This window comes from Petaurus breviceps, unplaced genomic scaffold, assembly GCF_028583685.1.
Source record: "Petaurus breviceps papuanus isolate PSGF00001 unplaced genomic scaffold, PetGlider_PUasm1.0 688, whole genome shotgun sequence".
Lineage (NCBI taxonomy): Eukaryota > Metazoa > Chordata > Mammalia > Diprotodontia > Petauridae > Petaurus > Petaurus breviceps.
In genome coordinates this window covers 9,851,885-9,870,364 of record NW_027186457.1, presented here as the reverse complement: position 1 = coordinate 9,870,364, position 18,480 = coordinate 9,851,885, and the positions used below count along the sequence as shown (strand labels likewise).

The following is an 18,480-nucleotide window of genomic DNA, read 5'->3' as shown; positions in this document are numbered from 1 at the left end:
ATATTTGTAATCTCTATAGGCATTGTGAATATGGCATTGCTGATACAGTGTTAAGGATACAAAGAGAGATGGAGGAGTTTTTTGTGTAATGAAGAGGGCAGGGACATACCCAAGTAGTAGATGATTAATAATTGCTTTCTGACTATTATGTGCTAAGTGCTAGAAAGCAAAAAAAAAAAAAAAAGACATCTCAATCCTCGAGGACCTTACATTCTAATAGAGGAAGACAACCCATAAAAAGGTCTGGAAAAGGGAAGGTAAAAGTTCAAGGAGAAGATGGAAAAGTCTGGAGAGTAAGGTGTAAAGTGAGCATATTTTGACAATTTCATGAAATGATGGCAGCCCAAGGCAGGGATTCACCAGTCAAAGGAGAGGGCCCAAGGAAGGCAACATCTCCAAATCAAGAAGCCTTCTAGGGAAGAGGCGGTATAAAGTCCAGAGGGTCAAGAGTGAAGATATTAATAGGACCAGATTGGCCTCAGGGCATAGGGAGTTTTCCTTCATTAGAGGTTTTTAAGTGACGGTAGGAAAACCACTTCTTGGAGTTATTTTAGATGGAATTCCTCTTCAGATGCCCTTTGGTTTCTGAGATCCCTTCCAACTCCAAAATTCTGATTTTTGAGTAGACACATTAGAGGGGCTAGGAATACTGATTGGGCCACCTGACCATGAAGCCACCTCTACCATGTGAAATCTTTGGATAGAATTCATTTATTCTTCCTGGGGAAGTACTTTTTTTTTATCATTCATTTGAATTTCCAGAAATATTAGTATCTGACAAACCCTGTTTGCTTAACAGTTTGGCCCAAGAAAGAGGAGGGTCTCATTCAAAGGCCAAAAGAGAAAGCTCTTTCAAGCTGGTGCAGGTTGAATGAGGAAGAGCAAAAGGTGCACCTGAAATCAGGAAGTTGAAACCAGTACCAGAAAGAAATAACCTAGGCAAAACAAAAGAAAGGAGGGGTAACCTACTTAATCTAGACACTTCTCCTGCTCATGGCAGTCAAAAATGCATGATATGCTAAAAAGAAATTAGAGCCAGAGAGACACAGAGACAGAGACCCAGAAATAGAAAAAGAGACACAGAGACAGAGACAAATCCACTCCATTGTCATTAGATAGAGCTAAAATTGAGAGACCAATTTTGTTTAGACAGTTCTGGTTTTTAACCTACAGGAAGAAGGGATGGAGAAGACTAGAAGTAGCTTTAGGCAGACTATGATTTGTTGCACCACATATTCTAATTTAGATAATTAAATGTGAGAGCTTTAAGGAACCATAGAGATCATTTTTATCCAACCCTCTAATTTTACAGATTAAGAAACTAAGGTCCTGAGAGGGCCTATGATTTGCCCAAGGACTTACAGGTTGAAATACCAGAGCTCTACTGATAAGATTCCTATCAAATTACTACTCAGGCCCTGTATAGTCATTTTGTACAATGGAGTCATGGAAGTACTTAATACTTTTATAGGGCACGTAAAAATGGTGATAAGGGGGTACTTTCAGCAAGGGCTTAGGTATTCCCACAATGGAGAAATATCCTCCTATCACCCAGTGTCGTCATGGAAAATAAAGAGCTAATAGTTTCCTAGAAATTTACTATGCTTTGGCCATTGATCTACTTCTTGGAAGGCTTGGGGGAAATTTCCCTTGATCCCTGAAACATGTAAAATGAAATGGACTTCCTCGACTAAAATTCTTTAGACCCTTCATTGCTACACCTGGTTGTCTACAGACCTGGACAAACCTTAATGAAGAAAAAACAGCTAACATCTTCTTTCTTGTTTCATCTCACCTTTGCTCTTGTCCTCAGTGTCTCTCATTCCTAAAATCCACTCCCTCCTCATCTTTGCCTCTCTGAGTCCCTGGTTTCCTTCAGAACTCAGTTCAAACACCATGTGTTTCAAGAGCCCTTTCTTGATGCTCTCATCTTGAAAAAAAATTTCCTTGAATTATTTTTATGTATACTTATAAATCTTCATGTTGTTTCTCCCAATAGAATGTAGGTTTCTTGAGATTTCTTGGGATTGTTTCTTTGTCTTCTTGTCCTGACACCTAACACAGTACCTTGACCTTTAGACTATGCTTGGGATTTCTTGGGATTGTTTCTTTGTCTTCTTGTCCCGACACCTAACACAGTACCTAGACCTTTAGACTATGTGCTTAACAAATGCTTGCTAATTGATTGATTGTCACCAGTCTCCCCAGTGCAGCCAGGAATTATTATTATATAATCAAATTGTCTCCATCAATTTCATTATCTCCTCTATTTTATTAAAATTGTATGAAAACATCTTTTTTTAAGTTCTTACCTCTGGAGCATTCTAAATTCAGTAAGATGTCAATTCCCAGTTTTCCAGAATCAAACTGGTATTTTTTTTCCTTCTTTCCCTTTGTTGACAAAAATGCTTCTTCCTGATGAAATGCGTCTAAATTCAAAGCCAGTATTTGTTAAACAATAATTTTAACCATGCAAGACATTGTGCTGGGCTAGGCTGGCAAAGATGAAACCAGACTTTAGAATAGAGTCTCAACTTTCAGGAAACTCATTAGACAATCTAGTAAGGCAGACAGGCTTGCATGCAAATAACTCCCCTGCAAATTAGCCAGAAACGGCAAAGGGGAGGCCCATACAAAGTTCCACGAGAAATCTTAGAAGACAGCCAAGCACTTCGATGAATTAGGTCAAATTCAGAAAGCTGTGATTAATTAGCTCTCAAGAAAATACAGTAGAGAGTGCCAGCCCCTGATCCCATACGAAGAGATATTTGTAGCCAACTTTAACCTTATGACTCATCCTTTTTTTCCTCCCAGTTTGTATATTTCCTTTACCAATACAGAGTGCAGCTCCTGTAGAATCTAGTGAATGATCTTCAAGAGTTGCTATGGACCCCCAGATCTATTGTCTTGCCATCAGCAGGGTGATTAGCTTCACCGAATTTAGCTAGTTCATCTCTCTCCAAATGATAAATGACCAAAGGATATGAATAGGCAGTTTTCAGAGGAAGAAATCTGAGCTATCAAGGGCCACGTGGAAAACTCCAAATCACTAACAATTAGAAAAATATAAATGAAAGAAAATCTAAGGTTCCACCTCATACCTATCAGATTGGTATAGTTGACCAAAAAAAAAAGAAGGATAAATGCTTCAGGAGCTGGAGGGAAACTGGCACATTAATGCTCTGTTGATAGAACTGTGTATTATTCTAGTGATTCTGGAAAGCAATTTGGAACTGTGACCAAAAAGTTATGAAACTTGCATACCCTTTGACCCAGCAATAACTCTATTAGTCAAAGAGAGAAAATCGGACCCATATGCAAAAAGAATATTTATAGTAGCCCTATTTATAGAGGAAAAGAATTGAAAACTAAGATAGTGTCTATCAATTAGAGAATAATTGAACAAATTATAGTATGTGAATATAAAAGAATATTGATGTGCTTCAAGAAATTATGGAAGGGACAGTTTCAGAGAAACTTCAGAAGACTTTTAAGAACTGATGCAGAATGAAGTGAGAAGAAGCAAGAGGACAATTTATAAAACACTGTAAAGACTGATGATACTTAAAGTCTTCAGAGTTTGGATTTACACCATGACTAACCATGATTCCAGAATTTCAATGATGACACATGACAGAGAAGTGATGGATTCAGGATGCAGATATGTGTGTGTGTGAGAGTGTAAAAAGTTTGGACAATAACAATGAAGAAATTTGTTTGGCTTGACTATGTTTATTTGTCACAAGGGTCTTTCCTCCCCTCTCCCTTTCCAGATAGGAAAAAGAGGTAAAAGAAAGAGAAAATGAGGGAAGAGATTTTTTTTTAATTTTTAAAAATTAAATTAAACTTTAAAAAGGAATGTATCTCTTACCCATGGTTACATAGTCTATATAGATCTGATTTTCTTCTCATTTTTAATGTATGAACAATACAATGGGAAAAAGAAAAAAAATAAGTGTTTTTTAAATGAATTTCTTTTTAACTTAACAAAAAAATGCCTTAGTTAGGCTGTGCTAGGCCTCTTCTCAAAGACTTTCTAGCTTGGTAGAACCTGTCAGAGCTTGTGTTCTGTTGGCACAATCTTTTAGAAATCGGTAATAATTCCATACCATGACAAGGGATGGGAGTAGAATTTCAGAAGATTTGTAGTGGATAATGGATGCCTTTTATAAGTGTTTTTCTCTTTTTCTTTTCTTTTTTCCCTCCTTTTTTTCTTTTTTCCCTGTTTTTTTTCTCTTTTCTTCCTTCCTCCCTCTCTCCCTCCCTTCCTTCCTTCTTCCCTCCCTTCCTTCCTTTCTTTTTCTCTGGATTTAAAGTTCCAGTTCTTTAGAACATGAAGGCTAGAAAGATCTGCACAAGAAGTTTATGCATTTTACATCTTTAAAATAAACATTCACTCTTCCAGCAAATGTCTTACTTCACACCCCAAAAAACAACAAAAGGCAATGTCAGGTGGGTTTTTGGGGAACTATAGTTTGAAAATATAGTTATATTGTCATCATCACTGTAATTCTAGGAATTCTGTTTGATGAACATGAATGAATGAAAAAGTATTTATTAGTCATTTACTCTGTGCTAAGGCACTATGCTAAAGAGGTTCCCTAGGGGTAAAGGCCCTGGATACTTCTCTAAAACGGAGCCCTTCACTTAAGTTAAAGCATGATACTGAGTTAGTTGTAACCTCTAAATCATGAAAGGGGTACTGGAAATGTTTGCTCCTCCAGGATCCCACTCTGTCATCCTCCAGCTGCTATGAAACTATGGAAAACTCCATCCAAAGCAAAGTTCAAAGGTTGTAAAGTACATAGGAAGAGCAGATTACTCTTTAGCCTTAAAGGGCCACCCCAAGCTCCAAGATATGGCATCAGAAGCTGGGATTCCTCACAACCCTATCATACTTTAGTCTGACAAGGAGAAAAACAGAATGCCCTTAGTCCTTTTATGGCTAGGGAAGTAAAGGAAAAATCCCCTTAGGCTCATAAGATCATATATATATATATAGATCTGGAAGGAAATTCAGAGGCCACATAGTACAACCCATTCATTTTACTGATAAGAAAGGTGAGGTCCAGAGGAATAAAGTCCTCCTATGTGCAAAGTCACATACCTACTGAATAAAAGGGCAAAGAATTTAAACCCAGCTCCTCTGACTTCCATTTCAGTGTCTGTCCCACTGACCCTCTTTATTCTTAAGTCACTAACTTTGAGAAATTCTGCCTTTGAACAAGTTGTCAGGAACCCAATGGATTGATGTGGCCTCATACTGGCCTACTAAATGTTAATATCCTATCTCTTTCAATAGTTTCTCATATTCAGGAAGAAGCAAAGATGTTTTTGACATTTCTGGAAGCAGGATGATTGGCATTTTCAGAAATGTAGTTTTTCTTCATGGATAAAGCTAAGTTTTGTTTTTGTTTTGTTTTGCTAAGCCCATCTCTTCAGTCCAGATGTTATGAATAGTGTAGAGAGATAACCCAAAACTTACCAGGCATCAAGTTCTGAACATGAAGAATAGATATACCTTATCCATGTGCATGAAAAAAATGCCAAAAATTTGGCATTTTAGGCACAATTCCTCTTCTATTCATATGTGACTACCTTGTTATTCAAAACTAAAGTATGGCAATATAGTTCAATGGAATGTTCTCTGGACATAGAGAATCAGGAAGCTGGTTTCATTTCTTACTTTTGTCATTTGTTAGAGACAGAGATGTAACTAGGTCTTTTGGTGCCTGAGGAAAATTCATTTGGAGAGGCACAGAAGGCAATCTCCTCCATTTATATAAGTGACTCTAGGAGATGGACCAAGTGTCCTTCAAGGAATCTGACCCAAGCCCCAGACCACTGGAAGAAGTCAAGGAGAGAAGGGAGGAGACAGTAAGCAAAGGACAAAGTACTGGGGGGAAGATGGACCCAGTGGTGGGATGAGACCCTCCAAAAATAGAATTGCATGGCATGGGACCAATAAGGAACCACTATGGAGAGAAAATCAGTGCTCTAGAGAAAAATTCCAGTCACGTTGCACTTATTATGGATCCATGATCAAGGGCAAAAGAATATTCATTTGGCTTCCTGCCAAATTATTTCCCCCTTTGCTATCTGGTGTCCTTTGCTCTCAGATTGCCTTCGATCAATTCCATGCAAATCTTTTATGTAAGTAGTTATTTATTGTTATTTTGTCCACTGGAACGAGGGTAAAGACTGTTTTTACCTGTCTTCATAGCCCACTATTAGCACGGTGTCTAGCCTATAGTAAGTGGTCAGTAAATGCTCATTAACTTTTTTAGAAGGAGATTATAAAAACAAATAAGTGTTCACCTAAGAGGTGATTAGAGGAGGAGAAAACAACTTTATATATATTCCAAATATTTCGTGTGTGTGTGTGTGTGTGTGTGTGTGTGTGTGTGTGTAAATTCAAGTTCACGTTTCCATTACTTGGGGCTCAGGCCATTCCTCCTGGTTCACTCTTTTTTTTTTTTTATTTTAAGCAATCGGGGTTAAGTAACTTGCTCAAGGTTACACGGCCAGTTACTTCTGGGTGTGGTGCTGAGTATCTGAACCCGGATTTGATCCAGGTCATCCCGACACTGGAGCCAGTGCTCTTACTTACTTACTTACCTGGCCACCCCTAAGCAATCGGGGTTAAGTAACTTACACGGCCAGGTGTTTCTGGGTGGGTGCTAAGTGTCTGAGCCCAGGATTCGATCTCCAGGTCTTGTCAACACTGGAGCCAGTGCTCTTACTCACTGTGCTACCTGGCTGCCCCCTCCTGGTTCACTCTTAAAGAGAATGAAGAACGTTGGCCAGGAGCCAGCTGGAAAGGGTTCTGGGCGGCATTTCAGGGGGAAAAAAAGTTGAAAGCCAAGCAACAGGAAAAAACATACGTGTTAATAATTGGAATGGAAGAGGAGGACAAAGTTTAAACTCCAGTACCAAGAGTAAGACGTTGACAAGGGGGAATCCTACCAAGCAACACAAAGAGAAGGTGGAAGAAGGTTAAAGGCCTCGGTCCCTGCAGTTAACTATAGTAGAAATGCAGACATTTTTCATTTCAGACAAAAAGACAGCCTGGGACCACTACAAAGCAATCAGTGCCTAACTACAGTCTCGAGAAATCCATCACCAGGGAAGAGATCAGGACAAGATTACAGTGAGGTGAAGGGGACTGAGAAGCAAAGCCCGTGGCCAGACTGAGGAAACACCAGCAAACTAACTCTGGGGCATCCTGGAGGACAGAAGAAGTCCTGGGGGAACTACAGGAATTGTTTTTTTCATGAGAAGAAAAGTAATTTCCCCAAAGAAAAGGTATGAGTTTTGTTTCCAAGACCTATCAGTTGCATTTGAATCAGGCACTTCAAACTGGGCAGGGTTTTCCTTGTGTGCAGTTTCCTTCCATGACCACACAGTTCCAAAGAGAAGACAATCTGAAAACTTTTCAAACTTGGGGGCCCCTTTAACACCTGGGACCATATTCTTATCAGTGATACTTGTATATTGTTGTTTTTTTTCTTCAATGAAATGACATTTATGCCCCAGACACTGATTTGTTCAGACAAGTGAGGCAGCAAGTGTTGGGTTTAGTTTGTAGATGGAATGGTGAGACCCATGTCTAACATAATGGTGTCACCTTTGGGCCAGTCAGAGGCCAGGCTCTGAATTTGCATACCGGCTAGTGGGTTTTTTTTGTCTTTGATGGCTTTCACCCTGCAAACGTTTCCTCAAAGTCTACAGGGTGAGCAATGATGAAACTTTAGCTGACAAGCACCATCTGCATTGACTTCATTCTGCTCCCATTGACTCCATTCAGCATGAAACTTCCACAGTCTTAAGTCTGGGATGGAATTTATCCTCGACTAGGCAATGTGCACCCAGAGTTGTAACTAGCAATTTTCATTCCTGGGGCAAGCAGCAGGAAATGAACCCTCTAATCAACTTTGTTATTTGCAATATGGAAATAAAACTAACACAAATTTAGTGGAGGGGATGAAAATTAATTACAATAAGGGTTCACTGGTGAATATATGTGGTAGCTTCTTAATTATTCTTAAAAACTAGTCATGAAAAAATACTTGTTGCTAGCAAATACATACATTAAGTTTTTGTTCACTTTATATTTCACTGTCTTTGGTCAGAGCCTAAACCACCACATCCTAGTTATAATTGACATCCCTAAGTCTCTTTTGGTCAATGAGAATCTTAGTTTAGTGTCCCACCATGTGTCTTTCCTGGAAGCCCTTCCCCATATAGAACTAAGTGCTAGGCTGACAGAAGGCTTCCTACAACTCTGCTGTAGCTTATCTCTCCAGCAAAGAAAATCTAAATGAAAAGTAGTGATTGTATCTTTTTTAACCCTTCTACCCCCAAAGCTTTATTCAAATGAAGGCAATGAAGCTGATGGGAAAGATGAGAGAAGGAACTTTCAACAGTAGGAAGAAATCCATCAGTTCACCTCTTTTCTGGGTCTGTTTCCCCATTTGTAAAGTAAAGGGGGTTGACTGACTAGATAATCTCTAAGATTTCTTCCAGCTCTTTAGTCCTGTAAGAGGATAGACAAGAACAGCAGAATAAAATCAGTAAGCTACAGGATAGGCTTTTGGTGCTAAGCCTATAGCCTGCAGTGTTCATGATAGACACATACACAAAAGTTGAATGCTCTGAATTAAAAATGTGAAACAAATATTTATTCCGCACCTACTAGGGATATGACGGTGCTGGTGGTGCCAGGGACTCCAAAGTGAGTGATGCATGCAATGTACATCATCACTAAGGAAGTCTAATCCTCTGTTCTTCAGGAACTTTTAATGGAAGCATCTGAGCATACAATGTAAATTCCAGTAAGCAAGAGAGAGAGAGCAGTATCACCTTAGAATTACAAAGCTCTGGGTACTTAACAGTACAGAGCCCTCGAGGCATCTTTGAAAAGTGCCCAAGTTGTTCATTCTACAGGCTCCATATCAGAAGAATGAACCTCATGTTTAAAAAAGAATCCTTGGCAGAACAAAGCATATATAAACTGAGTTATTCAGCATTTGTTAGGGAGGGTAGCAAGAGGAAAGAAACATTTGCAGAGAACAACTTGGAAGCTGGGAAGAGAGATATAGATAACAAAGGATGAGAAATTTTTCTATTATAATATATATGCAATATATTGTATTATGGGACAGCTAGGTGGTGCCATGGATAGACCACTGGATCTGGAAACAGGGAGACTCATCTTCCTGAGTTCAAATCTGACCTCAGATACTTACTAGTTGTGTGACCCTAGACAAGTCACCTAACCCTATTTGCCTAAGTTTCCTCATCAGTAGAATGAGCTGGAGAAGGAAATGGCAAACCACTCTAGTATTTTACCAAGAAAAGCCCAAATGGGGTCACAGAGAGTTAGACATGACTAAAAAATGACTGAATAACAAAATATTGCATTTTAGATGTGTGTGATATATATCCAGGGATGTGAAATCAGCACATTATATAGACTGGTGAGGTCAGTAGAGGGTTGGATTTGAAATCAGGAATTATGGTATCAGATACTTGTTATGTGATCACTGGCAAGTCACTTATGACCTGTCAGAATCTCAGGTTTCTCAGAAAGTGATATTTGGAGAATTTACTTCACAAGCAGTTGTCAGTCCCAAGTAAGATAATCTATATGCATAAAATGATTATGATTTATATAATGCTTCTTTAAGGTTTGCAAAGAACTTTATACATGTTAACTCATTTGATCCTCATAACAACCCTGGGAGGTAGGTGCTAGTATTAAACCCATTTTACAGATGAAGAAACTAAGGCTGAAGAGGTTACATGATTTTCCCAGGATCACACAACTAAGTAAGTGTCTGAGGCAGGATTTGAACCCAGGTCCTCCTGACTAGGCATTATCTACTCTGTCACCTAGATGTTCATTAAATGTCAGTGATTATCATCAATCATCCTAGTATAAAGACAACCTGGCAGAATGAATGGAGAGCTAATTATCAAACTTTAAAACTTTACTAAGACTTTCAGACCAGTGTGTGTGTGCATGCCCACACTTATATGTGCATATGCATATATGTACTACATATTTATTTACAGAGATATACATACTTACGTGTACATATGAGTGAGTGCACATACTGTTTATTCACACATATTACATATATGTGTGTATATATATATATATATATATCAGTAGATTATTACAGATTGAGAGAACCAGATGGTTACCTCATAATACCACCAACACAGACAAGTAAGTCACAAAGGGGACTGACTGTCAGGCTAACTAGATGGCTATAAATCCACAGAGGATGAAGTTAAATTTTGTTATTGCTGTTGTTCAGTTGTGTACAACTCCTCGTGAGCACATTTGGGGTGTTTTGGGCAAAGATACCAGAGAGATCTGCCATTTCCTTCTCCAGTCCATTTTATAGATGAGAAAACTGAGGCAAGCAGGGTTAAGGGACTTGCCCAGGGTCATACAACTAGTAAGCATCTGTAGCCGAATTTGAATTCAAGTCTTCCTGACTCTAGGTCTGGTACTCTATCCGCTGCACCTAGCTGCCCCATTGAAGTTAAAATGGACTTCATTAAAGGACTATAGTTTTTATTTCACTACCTATGTGCTTTAGGAGTTAGGGGAGGGGGAGAACGCATTGTGGGGAAGGTATGTCTCGTGAAGTTGCTTGAAAGAATTAGCCTGACATTTTCATTGCTGCCATTGGGATGAACAAACCAAACTAGTTTCAGCACATATTTCCAAAGGTGGTCCATTCAGGACCAGGTAAGTGCAGGGCAACTAAGGGCTACCCTGCCTTAGGGCAACAGTTACTAGGAGTCAAGAACAAAGAGATGAGGTGACTTCCGGTTGATGAGTCTGGATCAATCACAAGAAACCAAGAACTGGAAAGGCTAAAAATGGACAACACTGGGATCAGAAAGTCCCCTCAGAGGAGGGCCTGAGAAGTCAGCATTCTGAAAGGTCAAAAGTCAAATAGTTGACAATGCAAAATTCTCTAGAATTTGTGATAGCAATAACAGGGATAACAAGAACCTAGACAGGGGTGGGGAACCTGCAGAGCCTCGAGGTCACTTGTGGCCTTCTAGATCCTTGAGTGAGACCTTTTGACTGAGTCCCAGTTTTACAGAGCAAATCCTTTATGAAGGGGATTTGTTCTGTGAAGTTTGGATTCAAAGGGCTGCATTTGAGGACCTAGAGGGCCATGTGTAGCCTCGAGGCCACAGGTTCCCCAACCCCAAGAGCTTCTGATATCTTTTAAACCTGGCAGCTTGGACCTACCTCTTCAGCCCCATCCATCCAGATTTCAAGAAACCAATTCAACAACCATCTATTAAGTCGCTGTGGCAGACAGAATACTCTACAGGACATTACAAAGTTTCAATTAGACATGGTCCCTAAAGTCATTTGGCAAAGTTTCTTCTGTTGTTTTTATGGATTATATAGAAATGTCGAGCTTGTAATGGGTTAGATAACCAGATCCAAGGGGTAGTTATAAAAGACCCAATGTCAACTTAGGGTGAGGGAGGTAGTTCGAATGGACTACTTCAGTGTTCTCTGCTTTGTTTAATATTTTCATCAATGGTTCTGATGAAGACCTAGATAGTATGCTTATCAAATTTGAAGATAACACAAAACTGGGAGGGGTAACTGACCTGTTGGATGACAATCAGGATTGAAAAAAAATGTCTCCCCAGGGTAAAATAATCAGACAAATCTAATTAATTGAGATTTAGCAGAAACAAATGAAAAATGCAGTGCTTGCTCAAAAAATCAAATTAACAAGTACAAGATAGGGGAGACATTTCTAGGTAACTGTTCATGTGAAAAATATCTGGTGGTTTTTAGTAAAAGATATATATATATGTATGTATGTATGTATATACACACACACACATATATACACACATATATATGGAGTATTATGGATTAGATGATAGTAAAATTTGGTGGATTATGGCTTAATAGCCAGATCCAAAGAGAAATGGCTAGGAGTTCTCTGTCATGAAGAAGTGATTTGGTAGAATAGAAAGAGAATTGGCTCTAAAATCAGAGGACTGGGATCAAATCCCACTTCTGATGCTATCTGACCTTTGGGAAAGTCACTCAACCTCTCTAAGCCTTGGTTACCCTCCTCTATAAAATTCAGGAGTTGGATTGAATGGTCTCTGAGGTACCACCCAGCTCTAAATTGGAGATGTCCAGTAAAGTGCCCCCCCCACAAACCTGTTCTGTTTATCATTATTTTTAATCACTTGGATAAAGGCATAGATGGTATCCTCATCAAATTTACAGATGGCACAAAAGTGGGAGAGATCACAAAGACACTGAGTAACACCAGATCCAAAAGAATCTTAGATAAGAACATTGGGCTAAATCAAAGATGGTATTTAATGAGCTTAATGCTTATACTTGGATTTAAAAAATTAACTTCACAAGCATGGGGAGAGTGCTTAGACAGCAATTTGTCTTTAAAATGTCTAGGGGAGTCATTAGATTGAAAGTTCCATTTGAGTTAATAATGTGATACAGCAGTCAAAAAGAATTAATGAGATCTTGCACTGCATTGAGAGAAACATAATTACCAAGAATAAGGAGGCAAGAGACTCACTGTACTCAGGTCTGGCCAGAAAACAAAACAAAATGATTTTTTTTTAATCTGGCTTTACCATATTTAGCTTTGAGTGACACATTTCAAGAAGGACATTGATGAGAACACGCAAAGAAGGCCTTCCTAGAACAATGAAGTTCATGCCAAATATGGATCAGTTCAAAGAACTCAAGGTATTTTGCCTGTAATTGAGAAGTCTTTTTCTCCAAGCGACCTAAAAGCTGTATTCAAGCACTCAAAAGGCTGTCATGTGGAAAGGGAATCAAATGTGTTCTATTTGCCCCCAGAGTGCCTATCTACATGAGAAGGAAGTTACAAAAAGACGAATTCATATAAGGAAAAGCTTCCTAAAAATCAGAGCTAGCCAAAAGAGTTAATAAAGTTTTCTCTGTCATTGGACTCCTTTGAGAAAAGGTTGTATGATCGCGTCTTATTCTGGACACTCTTGTTTACATATGGATTGGCTTAGGATGACTGCTAAGGTCTTTTCCAATTCTGAAATTCTGCATTCTCATGACTACAAGTCAATGGTGCTACATGCTTAGATACTTAAATGGATCTGAGAAATCATCTATTTGGAAAGTGCCTCCAGTGCTACAGATTGCAACTAACTCATGTCTTCCCATTCTGTGCGGCGTTTACGTCTTCGTATGAGTTCACTAAACGGTGAACATTCACCCAATGTGCTAAATGATCTAAAAGTCACACAACTTTTAGAAGATCTGTAAACTTTAACTTGACTGTGGCACAACACAGGGACCAAAACAGCAAATTAATTGTAGGTTGAATTAAGACGGGCACAGCACCCAAAATCCAGAGGTGATAGTCCCCTTGTACTCTACTCTAGTCATATCATTACTGGAGTATTGTGCTCAGTCCTGGCTGCAACATTTTGAGGAAATGTCGGATACCATTAAGAGAAGGGCTACCAGGATAGCGAAGTGACTGGAGAGAAGGGAACTTGTCACACCAGGACTGTGGTGTAAGAACTGGAGATACTTAGTTTGAAAAAATAAAAAAGACTTAAGGTAAACACAATAGTGGTCACCAAACACTTGAAGGGTTGTCCTGTGGCTTATGGTTTAGATTTCTTTTGCTTGATCCCAGCCAATTGTTCCCAACTACTACCAATGAGTAGAAGACTCTAAGAAGTCAATTTAGGCTTAAAAGAAGGAAAAACTTCCTAACGATGAGAGCTATCCCCAGATGGAATGAACTGCATAGGAAGAGAGTGGGCTCCCCCTTATGAGAGAACTCTTCAAGCAAAATGGTCTGGATGACCATTGTTGGGACACCATAGCAGCATTCCTTTACAAGAGACTGGGTTCTGTTGTTTAGTGCAAATAGTCCTGAGCTTGGAGCACTGGATTTCGAGTCATCAAATCTAAGTTTGACTACCAGAGATGACAATTACTTGCTGTGTGAGCTTAGGCAGGGAAATTAACCTTCCTTGTCCTACAATTCCTTCTCTGTAAAATGAAGGAATGAGACAAATGGCCTCTGAGGTTCCTTCCAACTTAGAGATTCTCTGATTGGTGGAGTTTCCTAATTACTGGGAAGACAATAATAACAATTTTAAAAGCTAGCATTTCCATAGCGTTTGGGGTTTGCAAAGAGCTTTACGTGTTATCTCATTTGATCCTCACAATAAGATCAAATGTTTAGACCCAAACACAAGTAACTATAATATGTAATATTATATGACAAATCTCTTTGAGAGGTATATGGAGGAGTGTGCTGATAAATATTTAACAGCAGACTCTGGGGGGGACAAAGGTATTAAGACACATTTTAAAGTTTAATCCGTATTATTAACATTTTATCCAACGCTTTCTTAAGTCTGGAGAATCAAGAATGAATAAATCAAACCTCGATGTGTCCTATTTGATGATTTCTGAGGCATAAATGGTCAACAGAAAATTTAACCCTTTGTTTTCTTGAAGCCAGTACAAGCTGCCTCCTTCATACCAATTCAATTCAATGAACATTGCTTGAACATCTGCTATGTCACAGAGATTGTACTAAGTGCAGGGGCTACAAATAAGAAAAAGAAAGACGGTCCCTGCCCCTACAGAGCTTACAGTCCAATAGGGGAAGACAAGATAAAACAGTAACAGGGGAGATGGTGTCAGGGCGTACTAAGGACCAAACCAAGAAGAGTTGCTGATGAAAAATGAAGAATTAGCTTGGAAAGTTCTGAGCCCTCTAGAAGGAGGCTTTGGGGAGGAGTTTATGGCTCTGACCTCCAGCCCTCCAGTCAGAGGGCAAAGGCAATTGGGGGTTCTGAGGAAGTACTGAGTGATTCGCCATGTTGATGGGATTTCACATGATCAATTTGTCCTGGGGGAGGACCAATGTTCAGAGAAGATCCTGAGCAGAGCCACAGATGGAAAATAGGCAGGACAGCTAGCTAACTACATGACAACTAAGGGCAAAGTGTGCTGTGAGACTGCAATGCCTTTGATCTTGATCCAACTTGATCCAGCTGCTGACTGACTTCCATATGATCACTTCTTGTAGAAGGGACACCTCCTCTGTGCATATGGAGATATATCTAGAAGACAATCTAAATGTGCGTTGGCCTTAAAGGTTCCGATCTTCTCCTAGTTTCTAGAAGGTCCTTGGTACAAGGTATCCAAGGCTCAGTCTTCTCCTCCATTTTGGGCTGGCAGTTCTGCCAAGTGAAGAGGTCACAAAAAGAATGGGGAAAAGAGATTGGGAGGCACTATTTGTCCGCTGCCCCACATGAGAAGTAGAGTAAGACATCAATCAGTCTCCTTCACTGCCCAAGACCATGTTGTTTCATCCAATGGGGCTGTCAGCCCTTCTTATTTTTTCTTCTTCAGTAGGTCAAGCCACAGTTCTACACCCAGTGGTGTAAGGTGCTACCTAATTCTGCCTGTGCCCAAGCAACCTCATGGAGAAGTAATCAAAGACCTTTCACTGGTAACTGTGGAAATGATTCTCCATTGGGCAGTATGCATGGGGGCTACTAGAAATTAAAATGACTCAAAGTTTGCCTATAGGTTTCTGCAGGCTTCAGACTGAAGAAACATTTCAGCAGATTACCAGCCCAACTGTAAATTAAACTGAGAAAAGCCTCAGGAATAAAGATGCCCACCTTTCTGCAGAGCCCACAGGGACAGGTGGCATCAACAGTTACCTCCTCAAATAGCCTGGCCACTTCACAAACTTGTGCTGAACAGGAAGAGTGCTGCATAAAGCACCCAGGCATCAGCAGACATAAGAACAGGGCAGCATTTTTCTGAAAATCCCCTGTAGGTCAGAGACAATCACCTCTCGGAAAATTATTGGCATTGCTGGCATAGCTAAGGCCTGCAGTAATATTGGTTTATGATTCTTATGTCACAGTCACCCACTCTGCCCAACTAAGGATGTCATTGACATTAACACTGATGGCATTTACTCTCACTGGAAAGGAAGGGAAAATTTTAAGACACCAGTGGCTCTGGTGTGAGGTCTTCAGATAGGCCAATCTGCCCAGGAGAAGGAGGGCATGGTGTAGGTGTTGGACTATGTGGTAGGAAGCCACCTCCACTGGATACCTGGGATTCCACTATTAATGATTCATTCCTTTGTGTCTGAGTCATTAATACCTTCACGAAAATGACTTTAACTAATTATTTACCTGCTTGATAGGAAAGAGGCTGGAGGGAGGGAAGGAAGGAAGGAAAAGGAAAGAAGCAAACATTTATTAAACACATACTAGCTATCAGGCTTGGTGCTAAGCACTTTACAAACAATATTTCCCTAGGAAGGGTACTAGGAAGCTGAGATAAGATGATGGATAAGAGGGAGGGGGCGATAAGCCCCAAAAGAAGGGATCTAGGAGGTACCAAAGGCAACCTCACAATTTAACTCAGTTTGTGGATCATTGGTGGTGGGTAGACTGATAAAAATATTAGTAATACCAACATAAGTAGGAGGGTTAAATGGAAGAGGTACTAAAGTGGATTTAAGTTTACATTTAAAAATTCAAACTTGAATAGTGCGTTTGTGTGTGAAGGGGACATACAGGGTTCATAGGGACAGGCAGGCAGAAAGGAAAGATGGTGGCTAACCCAGTTATCTTCCTGCTTTAGGGAAGGTGTAATGCAGCACTTAATTGTGTCCCTGCCTCAGTAAATGACATAAGACCATCAAATGTCTTGAGAAAAGCCAAGGTCTTATTTAGAATGGTTCCTCCAATAGTCTTAGAAGTGATGCCTTCTCTTCCCAGAATGAAGTGGGCAATGGAAGTGGGTGAGACGAAGAAGATGAAAACTTAGACCAGTGCTGGCTATTTCAGTACTTTTGCCTGAATGAAGCCTTGAAATATTAGAGACACTTATATTCAGATGTAAGTATAGATTGTCTTATGTATTTTTTGGTTTTGTTAATTGCCATTTGGGATTGTCCGTGCCATTAACAGGGAGAATTAAGAGCTTTCTGTAATTCTCCCAATACCATCGGCTAACCTTGTGTTACATACTTCAAATGCTTTTCCAGGCTTCCATGCCTTTGAAATGTTATCTACATTTCTCACTGGCCTGATAGCCTTTATAATTGCCATTTCTCTGTCTGACACTTGTCTCATGACAGATTTCTAGGCCAATCATTGATTAGCTAGCAAAGGAGTCATGCAAGTGAGATATACTGGCAGATATTTAACTTTGAGTTAGTTAGTTCACTTGGTCAAAGTATGACACTTAGGAGCTCAGGCTCCTGGGTCACTTTGAAAAGAGGAAGAATTCAAGTTCGATGACTGGGCTGCCTTAGCGGTTTCTCCCTCATTGGAGATCACCAAACAAAGACTGGAAGACCACTTATTGGTTATGTCATAGATGGGCTTCTTTTTCAGGTAATGGTTGAACTATGTGGCCGCTGAGGTCTTTTCCCACTGAGATGTTTTCTATCTGACACTCTCTCTCCCTACTCCATGCATCTTCGCTGGCTGCTCCCCTTGCCTGTAATCTTTTCCTCCTCATGTGGCTTCCCTGGCTTCCTTCAGGTCCCAAATAAAATAGCACCTTCTACAAGGAGCCTTCCCGAATCCCTCTTCATTCTACTATCTTCTCTCTGTCAAATATCGCCAATTGATTCTGTATATCTCTTCTTTGCACATAGTTTCCCTGTTGTCTTTCCTCGTTAGTCTGTGAACTCATCGAGAATAGGGGCAGTTTTTTGCATTTATTTGTATCCCTAGAACTTAGCACAGAGCTTGGCACATAGCACTTATTGAAATTATATACTTAAGAAATTCTCCTTTACTTGCCCACTAATCACATTCTTCATTTCAAATAATCATCTCACAAATGCATGTCCCAGTTCATAGTGGGGTCCAGGCAAGGAAGAAACTCACCACAATCTGTCACCAATAATTGAAAAATGATTCAGAGTGTGTCTCTAGTCAATCATGGACCTATACCACTATAATTTCTTTCAAATGACAAGACAGAAATTCTTCCACTGAGAAGTCTCCTCGCTGTCACTAACCAGCTGTGGGACTTTGGCCATGTTTCTTCATCTGGAAAATGAAGTAGTTGGATGGATGTAAGGGACTGCAGTCCCTCCCAACCCTAACATTTTATGATTATATGGTGGAGGAAAAAGAATATTCACCCTGGAACCAGAGGTCCCAAGTTCAAATACTGCCACTGTGTGACCTTGGACAAGTCACCTAATTGCTATGAGCCTCAGTTTCCCCTTCTGCAATAATAAGTACGCTGGTCTAACCAAGGGCTTGCTTGGGCCCTTCTAGCTCTGTATTATAATTTTGTGATGAAACAGGGTTTGCCCAGGACTAATCCTTGGGATCACGCTGCCCTCTAGTGTTTCACTTTCAAAGAATCATTAAAATCCAACACAA

General features: G+C 39.8%; 1 protein-coding gene across 5 annotated transcripts in view; it reads left to right on the top strand.

Annotated features, from left to right (window-relative positions):
* The window catches only part of SLC19A3 (solute carrier family 19 member 3), a 58,925-nt gene that overhangs the window by 6,044 nt on the left and 34,401 nt on the right, over positions 1-18,480 (top strand). For 2 of the 5 annotated variants that reach the window (XM_069104597.1, XM_069104595.1), the window contains exon 1: positions 17,214-17,472. The exons of 1 other annotated variant lie outside the window; for it this stretch is intronic. The gene's annotated coding sequence lies outside the window, so the exon portion shown is untranslated. Of the gene's footprint in view, positions 1-6,946; positions 7,306-16,851; positions 16,972-17,213; positions 17,473-18,480 lie in introns of those variants that run through there. 2 more of the 5 variants (XM_069104601.1, XM_069104602.1) reach the window with 2 other exon arrangements.